The sequence below is a fragment of the Acanthochromis polyacanthus genome, chromosome 22 (genome assembly GCF_021347895.1).
Source record: "Acanthochromis polyacanthus isolate Apoly-LR-REF ecotype Palm Island chromosome 22, KAUST_Apoly_ChrSc, whole genome shotgun sequence".
Classification (NCBI taxonomy): domain Eukaryota; kingdom Metazoa; phylum Chordata; class Actinopteri; family Pomacentridae; genus Acanthochromis; species Acanthochromis polyacanthus.
Genome location: NC_067134.1, coordinates 5,999,918 through 6,013,251, shown reverse-complemented (window position 1 = coordinate 6,013,251; position 13,334 = coordinate 5,999,918). Strand labels below are relative to the sequence as shown.

At 38.6% G+C, this 13,334-nt stretch overlaps 1 protein-coding gene and 1 long non-coding RNA gene across 16 annotated transcripts in view; both read left to right on the top strand.

Moving 5' to 3' along the window:
* Positions 1-13,334, top strand: part of LOC110970793 (NACHT, LRR and PYD domains-containing protein 3-like) — a 267,127-nt gene that overhangs the window by 213,415 nt on the left and 40,378 nt on the right. The gene's annotated exons all lie outside the window — the stretch shown is intronic.
* LOC127532195 (uncharacterized) lies at positions 11,810-12,747 on the top strand. Its single transcript, XR_007939592.1, has 2 exons — positions 11,810-12,054; positions 12,211-12,747. It is a non-coding gene; the product is annotated as an uncharacterized LOC127532195 (long non-coding RNA).

Sequence of the window (13,334 nt, the reverse complement as noted above, 5' to 3'; positions counted from 1 at the left end):
GTTCTATCAAAGACTAAAGAGTTTTCCATCCCTTCCACAGTTAAAGCAGCAGTCCACAGTGACTGGCTGCAGCTCATTTCAATGCTCAATAAACACAAAGTTGTACACTAAAACAAGCTCAGTTTAATTTCCTGTTTGCTTCATGTCAGATTTGAAACAAAGTCACCCTGAAGACCTTAAAGACAAAATGCTGTCAGAAATGATTGCACATTAACAGCATGTTCCTATTTCAGTGACTGTTTCTAACCAACATCAGTTCTGATTGCAGCACCTAAATATTCATCCAGTACGAGGATCTGAACCCTTTAAACAGCAGCTTGTTTACACAACACTCTTGTTTGTTTTCTTCTCAATAAAAATGATTCATTTACATCAAATATGTATGAAGTGAAGCTTTTTAAATCATCACAGTGTGGGATGTGTCAAAGATTAGGACAGCTGTTAACTGGAATTAACTCATATTTATGACACAAGGATTTTTATTAAAAACTCACACCTTCAAGACAAAATACTCCTTGTCAAAAAATACATATGATAACATTTCCTCCCTTTCCTTTTTCCTTCCTATTCTACAATTAACCAACAGAATATGTGTAAGGCTGTTTCCTCCCAGTTCTTTTGATGGAGCAGTCAGGAGACTTCTTCTTAAAATCAAAGTATTTATTACAGTAAACTGAATGTGATACAGAGCTCTGGGCCTGAATCCTCTGTCCCTAACCAACAACAAGTGTTCAGTCAGTTCAGATGGAATCAGACTAACTGTTCCTGACCCAGTCTTCTTATACTCTAACAGTGTGGATATCTATCAAGGCCGGCTGCTCCTTCCGATGCTGCGTTGTTCCGCTGTCCTCTGTCACAGCTGATGTTTTATCGCTCTCATAGGAATGACTTCACCGCTGCAAAGCAAGATTAGAGACTGCACACACACCAAGCTCATGTTCTTTACTGATTACAACAAACTGTCTGTATTTTATTATCAATCACTTTATGTCTTGATCATCCTTACATTCAAACACATGAGTAATAAGTAAATAAAGCATAAGCTCCTTCTTATTGATTCTTTGTTTCATTCCAGTCACACCGTGGTAATGATGCTCTTCACCTTCCTGTTCCTCAGAACCAATACAGCTCTTTAATATGCACTCTGAGCTAATTATAAAACACACCATTTCCCACACCACTGTCATTTAGCACATTTTTAACCAACATTAGTCCTGATCATAACTTCAGAATATTACTTAATTTAGCAGATTTTAACCTGTCAAACGCTGGTTTGTTTCCACAATGATGTTGTTTTAAATCAAATACAACAAAATAAATGTACATTTTCCACATAATGTGGACATTTTTTATTTTTTAAATGATCATCACTGATTAGGACTAATGTTGATTCTGATACATTATTTATTGTACAAAGATTAAATGAAAAACTAACACCATGGACCTTAAAAACAAACATGTACGTGTCAAAAAACTGCCATAAAAGTGTTGCACATTCACTATATTTTTCCACATTCATTCATAATAAAAAGTAAAGCCAAAGCTCCAGACATAAAGACCAATAGCACATTTCCAGTTTCCCCAAAGTATCGATCATGTCCTCATTATATTCCAAATACATTAACAGCCAAACAGGCAAAATTATCAAGAAATTCAAAATGAATTCATCAAACCACAAACTCAGAAATAAATCTTTAAATGTACATCCAGGAATGACTCTAATGTGCAGAACTCAACCTAAACCTGGACCATGTGAAACCTCCAGCTCTGCACATGTACCAGTACTTACAATCGTATGTAATTCATGTTTTACTGAATATAGTCTGAAATTTAACAGATTGTAACCAGTTTTAAATCTTAATGTACAGAAATTTTCATTCAAATAATGATGATTTGTTGTTGATTCAAATAAAACAACAAATGACTGTTTGTAAGTCTACAGATTTATGATGTGGACATGATGTAAAGTTTCTGCCTGTTTCTTTACATTTTCATTACTAACCATTACTAGATTATCTGTAACTGTAAAACTGCAGTTTAAGGAATGATTTTCCAGCCCTCAGTAGACAGAGTTTTTCTTTCAAATAAAGCAAACAATTACATTTGTTGCTGACTTAAATGTAGTAACAAAGGTGCAATTCAAAGTCAAACATTCTAAACTGTTTTTAGCCTGTTTTTTTTATGTGTTTTTGGATTTCTTATTTATTTTTTGCTGTGATCCAACCACAAATTATCTGTAATTTAAATCTGTAAATAACAGGAGGATTTTTCCAGAAGGTACAGGTAAAAACTGTCACGTTTTACAGTGTACAACGATGGAATGTAAGACTTTTTCTTTTTTCTTTTTACCAGCTCTCCTTTGAATGACTTTACTCTATCTGCGGTGAATGAACTCAGCACTGGCATTTATAAGGTCAAGTCTCACTCCAGCATGCAGCGGACGCTTAGTACTAAATGTGATCTCCTCTTTGTGGAGGAAATGCAGAGTGTCACCAGAGACTCTGTAGAAGGACAGAATACCTTTCACTTTTTCTTGTTCCTTTATTTTTCTTTTTTTTTCCCAGTACACTCCAATTGTGGAGGGAAGAGGAGTTCTCTCGTTGTTGTGCAAAAATGTATGAGGGTTGGGGCACCATAAAGCCCAGGATTCTCCAGTTTGTCCAAATCCACCTTCAGGTGTTCGGCTGATATTCCCGTATGCAACTGCTACAACAGCTCCCAGTCCTCCCAGGTCCACCTCCCAGTACTGATGTTCAGTCAGACTCAGAGTCTCTTTGCTGAGGACCTGATGATTCTTAGTGAATCTGTTCGAATCATCAGGATGATGCTGGGGTTCTGTCACTCTTGTTGCTTTTCTGCCGTCCTCAGATAAAATTAGCTTTCTGTGTGCTGTGTCTGGATCCAGAGTGATGTTGCGATAATATCCTAAGAGTTCAGCTCTGTGCCTTCGCTCTGGCTCTGGTCTAGCAGCAGCATTGATTGTGATATTCCCCACGCCCTCCACTATCTCTTGCTCATCTCTGTTCTGTGCCATTTTCTCGTCTCAGCAGCAGCAACTGAATGAGTTTCTGCTTTCAAGGAGGTGAGACTTTTAATTTAAGCCCGTCAGGTGTGTCGTGTCACTTCATTCCGTTTACACCCACTTTTAGAGCTTGGAAGGGGAGGGAACCAGGTAACATGTGGAAAACTGGAGCTTCTGGAAGGGATTTCACTCTGATTGCATGAACACTTTGCAACTGTCTCTGGCTGTGTTTCAGTATCAACAGTTTTATACAGCACAACACATCCCAGCACACTGGACATCAAACACAAACACCAAAAACACCAAGCTGTCTGACTACATGTGGTCAGATCATATATGGATGTATAATGTCAACTGGAGCTTTGTACATAAAGACAAATTATTTTTTAAATCGATGATAATTTCACAACAATTCCTCTCACTTATTAAATGAAACTGCTAAGCTGAAGTCTAATACTGTTGGTATATTTCTGAAACTATTGCTTAAAAAGTATTTTCACAATCAACTAAAAGCATGTCGGTCCTTCTTGGGCCATGCCGTTTTTAACTGAAAAAGCCTTGGGGTCGTATCAAATGTGGGCATTTGCATGATTGTTTCCAAAAGTTGGCATCTTTTCCTGCATTCCTGAACAATTTCAACCTGGAAGGAGTTGAACCCTTTAAGATCTATCATTGTGGACATATTTTTACATTTTTACATGCTGTAGTGCCATTTTTGGGAGTATTTTTATTTGGTACACATAAAATCATTCTTAGATCCCAGGTTTTAATAATATGAAGTGATTTATGTGTTAACTACTAGAGAAAATGCTTTAAAATGCAATAAAGCTTATAAAAATGACAATTGTTTTTGTTTTTCACATAAATTTCAAAATACAGAAATTGCACAGCCGTATCCCTGAAATTTGTAAATGTAAGAAAGTTGCACAACATCCTTTGGAACAACAGGAAATTTATTTGGAGTCTGCACATCACTTGTTTTTTGAGATAAGGTCAATTTTGTAACCTGGAAAAAACATGAAAATAAACAACAGTCCAACATTTGCACAGAGACAACATTAACCTTAAAACTAATTATTTACAATAATGCAGTCAAGTTTCTAAGTGTGCCAGATACTTATGGACACACATATTTTCTGTACAAAACCATGGTCAGACCATAGAAAGTGTATCTAAATGCACTTTCTATGGCTGCAGCTGGGCCCCTTCCTCTGCCTCCTGCTGGGGTACCAGGAGATCAGGAGACCTTCATTCTCTCCTCTCACTGGAATTATCATCTCCTTCGATAAGGTTCATCCGCGCTGTGAACAGAATCCGGGCCAGACGACGGTCTGGACTCTTAATCCGACATGTGACAGGTCATCGTGATCACGTTTATTTCAATGTAGGAAGTCCTCCAAATACCCGTGTTCTGGTTTATACAGAGTTTGTTGTGTGCACTTTATTGTGTATTTTTACAAACCCATCACTGCAATGAAAAAGCGCCCTGAGACCTGGTGAATGTGTAAAATATTAGTGTAACTCCCCAGGTTTTATATGCAAAAAGAAGGATTGATCTATCTTATCTGGTTTCAAATCTACAGCCAATCAAAATTAAGATGTGCACCACAGCGCCGGCGCTACGCTGGGTTCTAAAGGGTTCAAAGTTACATTTCCAGTGAAGTAAAACTGTGATTGCGTGGATAAAAGGTCACGGGGATTAGAAAAAGCTCTGTACATATTTTGTGGAAAAGGCCTCAGTATTTGCAGGCCTCGAAGCAACTCAGAGAGGAAACATACACTGATCAAGCATAACACTATGACCACCTGCCTAATATTCTGCTGGTTCCCCTTTTGTCCATCACAACATGGACTCCACTAGACCCTGAAGGTCTGCTTTGGTATCTGGACCAAGATGTTAGCAGCAGATCCTTAAGTCCTCAAAGCTGTGAGGTGGGGCCTCCATGGATCAGACTTGTTAGTCCAGAACATCCCACAGATGATGGATTGGACTGAGACCTGGAAATCTGGAGGCCAAGTCAACACCTCAAACTGGTTGCTGTTCTCCTCAAACCATTCCTGAACCATTGTTGTTTTGTGGCACATTCTTCTGCTGAAAGAGGCCACAGCATCAGGGAATACCAGTCCCATGAAAGTGTGGACATGGTCTGCAGCAATGCTTCGGTACATGATACGTGTCAAACAGAAACTCCCAGGAGAGAATAACAGCAACCCTAAAGCTGCTAGTGAGAAAACTGCACACCAGCCTCTAGTCAGAAAACATGAATTTTATAAAAAACTAACCCAAGCTGAGTAATGTCTAGTCAGGAAAGTTGAAATGAAACAGGACACCAAAAACTACTTGGATGCAGGCAGAACGGCTGAACTGGAAACTCCAAACAATACTCTGGATCAGTGGTCCTCAACCAGCAGGCTGTGGGAGAGACTTGGTGCTGACACAGAAGAAAAGGTAAGTAAATATTTAGCAACAACAAGTCATTTTATTTGTTTATTTGAAATGACACAATTGTGGCAGTGATGGGGCTCACAGTCTGGATCCACGGCTTTGTTAAAGATTTCTGTATCAGTGCTAGATAGCAGCACGGCTTCACTGTAACCATGACAACCAGTGAACACTGCATCGATCACATGATTGTGATCCTACTACAGATCCACCGCTGAGGACTTATCAGGACTGATCCAGAGGAAATGATGGAGTCCCATCAATTCCTGCTGCCTGTTACATATTTATGTGTCACGGTTTGGTATCCGTACATAACGTACACATGCTCAGCACAAGGTCATTTACACAATGCATAGAAGTCAGAATTACAGAATGACACATACACAATACAAATGACATAAATGTATACAACTCATATTGAACATAGTAGCATTCAGCACTCACAATACTCCCACACTGAATCATCATAAAAACAGACTTTGTTCTACTACAGAGATACATTACCTCACAATAATAATGATCAAAGAAGAGTCTACCATAGAAACTAACTATGATTTCAGTCTCCTGAACACTGACACACCAAACCTTGTTTCCTCACTATTAACTACATTCACAATGTATACGGTGTGATTGAAATCTGTCTGTTGGAATATTGAAGCCATTACATTTGACTTTGGAGTTTATTGTCATTTGATTATTGTATTTTTACCATCTTCCACTCCCCTGAGCACCCCATGAATATTAGTACCTGAAATTTTGTGCTAAGTAATGATCTTTTAGTTTTATTTTAAAGTTTACTCTTCATGATTGAGAAGTGAAAATCTTGTAAATCATGCATTCTTCCATTGCTCTGCATATGACTGTACACTGACTAAATGATCTAATCATAGACAAAATATTCCCAATTTCAGTCACTATTCTCTGTATTTGTTTGTCCTAAGACAGTATTTGATCGATAATAACTCCCAACAGTTTAAATTCACTTGTTTGATAGATTCATTATTAGTGATTAAATCAAGCTTTGGTTTAGAGCAGAATGCATGTTTTGCTCCAATAACCATACTATTGGTCTTTGACACATTCAAAAGAAGTTCATTGCTGTAAATCCACTAAAAAACTGGCTTCATTTCCTCCCTTAAATTGTTGGTTCTGCTATACAAACTGTGGTGTCATCACACCACAGTTTAATACTAAGGGAACATCATTTGTGAAAATAGAATACAAAAGAGGCCCAAGGAAACTTGGAGAATGCTCTTAAAGACACATTCTTTACTCTGCATAATCTGATGTGTTAATCTCACAGATCAGTGCTGTTATTCTGTACAGTACTCTACAGGAGAGAGCTGGAGAGAACAAGGATCAGGACTAATGGACAGTCTGGGGTCAGGTTGTGGTCTGAGTCTTGTTTTTATGGAGGATGAGTGTAGCAGCGGTGATCCCCCCACCTGCCCCCCACCAACTCAGGTGATTGTGTACCAGCAGCACCTGTCCACATTCCACACACCACTTTCATGCCTATCTAGGGAGAGACGAAGGGAGGGGAAGGAGAGATTCTGCCTCCAGCTGGCATCCAAGGTGGAGGGTGTGACAACCACAGCGTTGTCCTCAGTCCTGTTTGACTGGAACCACATGTAGTCACTGTTAATCTGCCACACCTATGACACACCTTAGAGGGCCAGTCCCAAGTTGATGAATAGCACTAAACACTGCTGGCAGTGGGAAAAGACAACAAAAGTCATCACTGAAGCAACAGGGTCACCAGTGTGGAATTGTCAGTAAGTATGACAGCTCAGTGCTAATGTTTCCAGCAGTAGGTTTACACATTTCAGACCATCACTTACAGGGTCTTTTGTTTGTTTCTTTGTAAAGTTGCATATGTTCTATCAAAGACTAAAGAGTTTTCCATCCCTTCCACAGTTAAAGCAGCTGTTAGAGTTGAATTTGTAAATACATTTATCATAATGGAGCCTTAGAGCATTAACTGTGTGTGCATAGTATTTTACATGACTATTTTTATAGAATACCACTCACTCACTCCTATCTGCACATCTCTCTCTCTCTCTCCCTAGTCTCCACATCCCAGTATATTTCCACTCTTACAGCTTAGCACACCCCCTTGTGTAACTCGAGCTATTTCTTATCTTATGCCATGTTTTCATTCCTGCTTGTGTATAAAATAAACCTTGTATAGGAGCAGTCTTTGTAGCTCGCACTAATGTGTCTTGTTACACTGTGCTGTTACCCTTGCAAGTAAAGTTACAGTCTCCGTGTCTTTCTGGTTCAGTGAATATCTTCTTATGTTATGTGGGAGCTCTGAACGGAGTGTCTCCCTGACAGCAGCAGTCCACAGTGACTGGCTGCAGCTCATTTCAATGCTCAATAAACATAAACGTATATACGAATACAAACTGAATCGTTTTAACTTCCAGTTTCTTTTATGTAGTCTCAGATTTGCAATAAAAACTCACACTAAGGACCTTCAAGACAAAAATGCTGTCATAAAATTGTTAAACATTAATCCATGTGTGGTCTTAACATCGTGAACACTCTCCTTGTCCTACGGGTCAGAAATGACCCACCTCCACTGAGCCTCTAAATCAAAGCAGCTTCATTGAGTTTTCAACCCAAAATCTATTTTACTTGAAGAAGCAACCTGTCATGATGTCACTCTTTGTGAATGTCTGGCTTTTTTGCTCTTCAGAGGGCAGAAACACTGTAACCAATGGACACCTCTCATTTGATTACATCACATGTTTTAACTGTTCTCTTTACTAAAGTACAGGATTATTGTCACTATTATTGCTGCTAAAGGTACTGTATGGGTGTAAATATTAGTTTGAAGCTTGGAATGCATTTGTAAAGAGAAACCGTATACTGTGTACTGTATAATGGAATGGTCAATAGTAGAGTCTGCTTATATTGTGAGGGAACAGTGAACTGATTTTCTCTGCCACATCTTTTCCCACTCCTGCTGATTGTCTTGAGGAGATCGTCTGCACCTGCTGCTGCCGCCGTCTCAATGTCACTCATTCCTAAAAAGGAAACAGACAAGGAGAAAGAGGGGCCCCAGGAGAGCCTGCAGAGCCAGGCCTGACACAAAGATGGAAGTGCTAATGTCATCTGGAGCACCTTCATGGCCTCTGAACACATTCCTCGTTAGTAAACGATGATTTCAAGAAATGTTTCATTTGTCTGAAACTGTTAAAACTTGAGATGCGTTGTGGATGGTTGGTGTGGGACCTGCATGAGAGAGCTTTAGTTTTTCTGAGATCAGTCAGTGACACACACAATCTGAGTGTTCTGTGTTTGTGTGTGCACGTGTGTGTGTGTGTCGAGGTTTTAGAGGTGTGTGTTTTAGTCACGATATGATAGTGATTTTAACCGCTGGGTCAAAAACGAGCCTAAGACAATCTTTATACCGTGTTGATGTGCAGCTTTGATGAGAATATAAACAAAGACAATGTTCTTGTTTTATGTTGGGGTCCCTCTAGTCATTGAATTTCAAGTTGGAAAAAAGGTCATTTCTCATCACCTGAAGACAGCACAAAGGTTAAATATTCTCACAGTTTCACAAGGATTCATTTTCACCTCTGTAATTTTTACACTTTGCAAAGTTGTCCCATGGGCTGCACTGGACCCTCTGGTGGGCCGGTTTTGGCCCTTGGGCTGTATGTTTGACACCCCTGCTCTCGATAATGCAGACCCAAGCAGGGACTTTGCTGTATACAGACAGAAAGTGGACTGGGAGGCCTATGGCAAGCAGAAGTGGAGATGGCTTGGCCAATGGCAGAGACCAGTTACTGGAGATGTGGCAAGCGGAGGGGGTGTGTGACTCAGTTGATGGCAGCGGACGGACAGGTTGTGTGAGGACCACAGCTAGTGAGGGAGGAGTCGGCCTGATCCAGACTGATGAGGAAGACAGAAGGGGAATCCAGGCGGAGGCTATGAACAGGGAGGATGTCAACACAAGGTATCAACAGGAGAGAGCTGGAGAGAACAAGGATCAGGACTAATGGACAGTCTGGGGTCAGGTTGTGGTCTGAGTCTTGTTTTTATGGAGGATGAGTGCAGCAGCGGTGATCCCCCCCACCTGCCCCCCACCAACTCAGGTGATTGTGTACCAGCAGCACCTGTCCACATTCCACACACCACTTTCATGCCTATCTAGGGAGAGACGAAGGGAGGGGAAGGAGAGATTCTGCCTCCAGCTGGCATCCAAGGTGGAGGGTGTGACAACCACAATGTTGTCCTCAGTCCTGTTTGACTGGAACCACATGTAGTCACTGTTAATCTGCCACACCTATGACACACCTTAGAGGGCCAGTCCCAAGTTGATGAATAGCACTAAACACTGCTGGCAGTTGGAAAAAACAACAAAAGTCATCACTGAAGCAACAGGGTCACCAGTGTGGAATTGTCAGTAAGTATGACAGCTCAGTGCTAATGTTTCCAGCAGTAGGTTTACACATTTCAGACCATCACTTACAGGGTCTTTTGTTTGTTTCTTTGTAAAGTTGCATATGTTCTATCAAAGACTAAAGAGTTTTCCATCCCTTCCACAGTTAAAGCAGCAGTCCACAGTGACTGGCTGCAGCTCATTTCAATGCTCAATAAACACAAAGTTGTACACTAAAACAAGCTCAGTTTAATTTCCTGTTTGCTTCATGTCAGATTTGAAACAAAGTCACCCTGAAGACCTTAAAGACAAAATGCTGTCAGAAATGATTGCACATTAACAGCATGTTCCTATTTCAGTGACTGTTTCTAACCAACATCACTTCTGATTGCAGCACCTAAATATTCATCCAGTACGAGGATCTGAACCCTTTAAACAGCAGCTTGTTTACACAACACTCTTGTTTGTTTTCTTCTCAATAAAAATGATTCATTTACATCAAATATGTATGAAGTGAAGCTTTTTAAATCATCACAGTGTGGGATGTGTCAAAGATTAGGACAGCTGTTAACTGGAATTAACTCATATTTATGACACAAGGATTTTTATTAAAAACTCACACCTTCAAGACAAAATACTCCTTGTCAAAAAATACATATGATAACATTTCCTCCCTTTCCTTTTTCCTTCCTATTCTACAATTAACCAACAGAATATGTGTAAGGCTGTTTCCTCCCAGTTCTTTTGATGGAGCAGTCAGGAGACTTCTTCTTAAAATCAAAGTATTTATTACAGTAAACTGAATGTGATACAGAGCTCTGGGCCTGAATCCTCTGTCCCTAACCAACAACAAGTGTTCAGTCAGTTCAGATGGAATCAGACTAACTGTTCCTGACCCAGTCTTCTTATACTCTAACAGTGTGGATATCTATCAAGGCCGGCTGCTCCTTCCGATGCTGCGTTGTTCCGCTGTCCTCTGTCACAGCTGATGTTTTATCGCTCTCATAGGAATGACTTCACCGCTGCAAAGCAAGATTAGAGACTGCACACACACCAAGCTCATGTTCTTTACTGATTACAACAAACTGTCTGTATTTTATTATCAATCACTTTATGTCTTGATCATCCTTACATTCAAACACATGAGTAATAAGTAAATAAAGCATAAGCTCCTTCTTATTGATTCTTTGTTTCATTCCAGTCACACCGTGGTAATGATGCTCTTCACCTTCCTGTTCCTCAGAACCAATACAGCTCTTTAATATGCACTCTGAGCTAATTATAAAACACACCATTTCCCTTTCTTTCTGATGTCTTTGAAGGTCAAGGTCTAATCTATCTATCTATTAAAACTTATCAATCACCCCTCGTATATCTGTGTGTATGTGTATATATATGTATATATGTATATATATATATATATATATATATATATATGGCATGCCGTTTAGGAAATTATATATATAATGAAACTTGATATATATATAATGAAAGTTGATATATATATATATATAATGAAAGTTGATATATATATAATGAAAGTTGATATATATATATAATGAAAGTCGATATATATATAATGAAACTTGATATATATATAATGAAAATTGATATATATATAATGAAAGTTGATATATATATAATGAAAGTTGATATATATATAATGAAGTCGATATATATATAATGAAAATTGATATATATATAATGAAAGTTGATATATATATAATGAAAGTTGATATATATATATAATGAAAGTCGATATATATATAATGAAAATTGATATATATATAATGAAAATTGATATATATATAATGAAAGTTGATATATATATAATGAAAGTTGATATATATATAATGAAAGTCGATATATATATAATGAAACTTGATATATATATAATGAAAATTGATATATATATATAATGAAAGTTGATATATATATATAATGAAACTTGATATATATATAATGAAACTTGATATATATATAATGAAAGTCGGAATATAGAATGTTCAGATTTTCATTCCATCTATTCAAAGTTTCATTCCATATATTCAGACTTTTTCCTACTGAGCCCTGGAAGGACATGGCAAACAAAAACAGGAACCTTATTGGACATTTGCTCTTCAGATGAGCTCTTCTGTGATTATCTGTCTTCATGGTTGTCACAGGGAACGGCGACTACGTTTGAGAAAACAGGTAATTTTTAGAGATGTTTTGATTCTGAACACTGAACGTGTTAGCATTAGCTTAGCTACTTAGCTTCGACTACATTTGCATCCCTACATAGCTTAAAGGTTAAACACATGCACCATATGTTGATGATAATGATAATATCTATGTTTATCTTTATAGCTGGTCTTAAGGCTAATTACGAGGCAGAGGTCAGCTGCTGCCTGGACACATCCATGATCACGCCACTGGTGGGACACAATTGTACTGGATTTCAGCTGAAGGCTGCTGTTCTGTCCAAACTGAGACTTTTTTATTGTGACATACCCTCCACTGTTGTTAGCTTTTGATTCAATAAATTTTTTTGAGATGAGGAAATCACTATTGCATGTTTCTAGTTAAATACCCTACTTTTATGATATATCACTACAGCATGCACTTTTTATATTTTCCATCAATTTCACCCAAAAGTTGAATAACTATTTGTGAGCAGTGTATGTAGACACATAATAGAAGCACATTTCAATAATATGTCTGCTGCAGTAGTGCAGTTTATCTACCTAGATTGGTGTAACAGTAAAAAAACAACAATATATGCTACTGATGTTTCTGACTAAAATCTGCTTGAAAAGCACAACTGCTTATCTGTCAAAATGTGTGTAACAAAAGTGTGCACTGAACACTGAATAAAGTCTCTGTAGATTACAGACAAAATTTGCATCTCTCATCACAAATTTCTGTTCATTCATCCAAAGTGCATGAGTAAAATACAAAACAGGTGAAGTACTAAAAAAGATTTATTTTCTAGAAAAGCCAATAGTCAACAATGCAGTTTAATTCTGGGACAGTTGCTCCAGCACCGACACCATGCGTCCCATCAGTGCAACCGATTGTGGCGAGACGAGGGGGTGTTATGGAGCGGCTGTAGTATGACAGTCTTGGTCAAATCATACACTAACTATATTGTTACCGACAACGCCACCTGGGGAATTTCGCCCCAGGAAGTAAGTTTTCAATCAAGTTCACCCTTAAAGCACACAAGTTCGTTTTACTCAGGGGCGAGGAGACACGTTTCCATTCAAAAAAACATATTCTTTATTTAACAGACAAGTTAAAACACTACAATACCATTCACACAGGGACAAATGAATGGGGGAAACTAAATTAACGCTGAGGCTTACCGGGGTGTGTAGGCTACAGGTCGGTGGAGAATCCCCAACCAAAAATATAAGCACCCAGGCACACGTGACAGTCACACACAGCACACACTCAGTGAGGAAACCTAAAACCCAGGGAAGCACAGCACA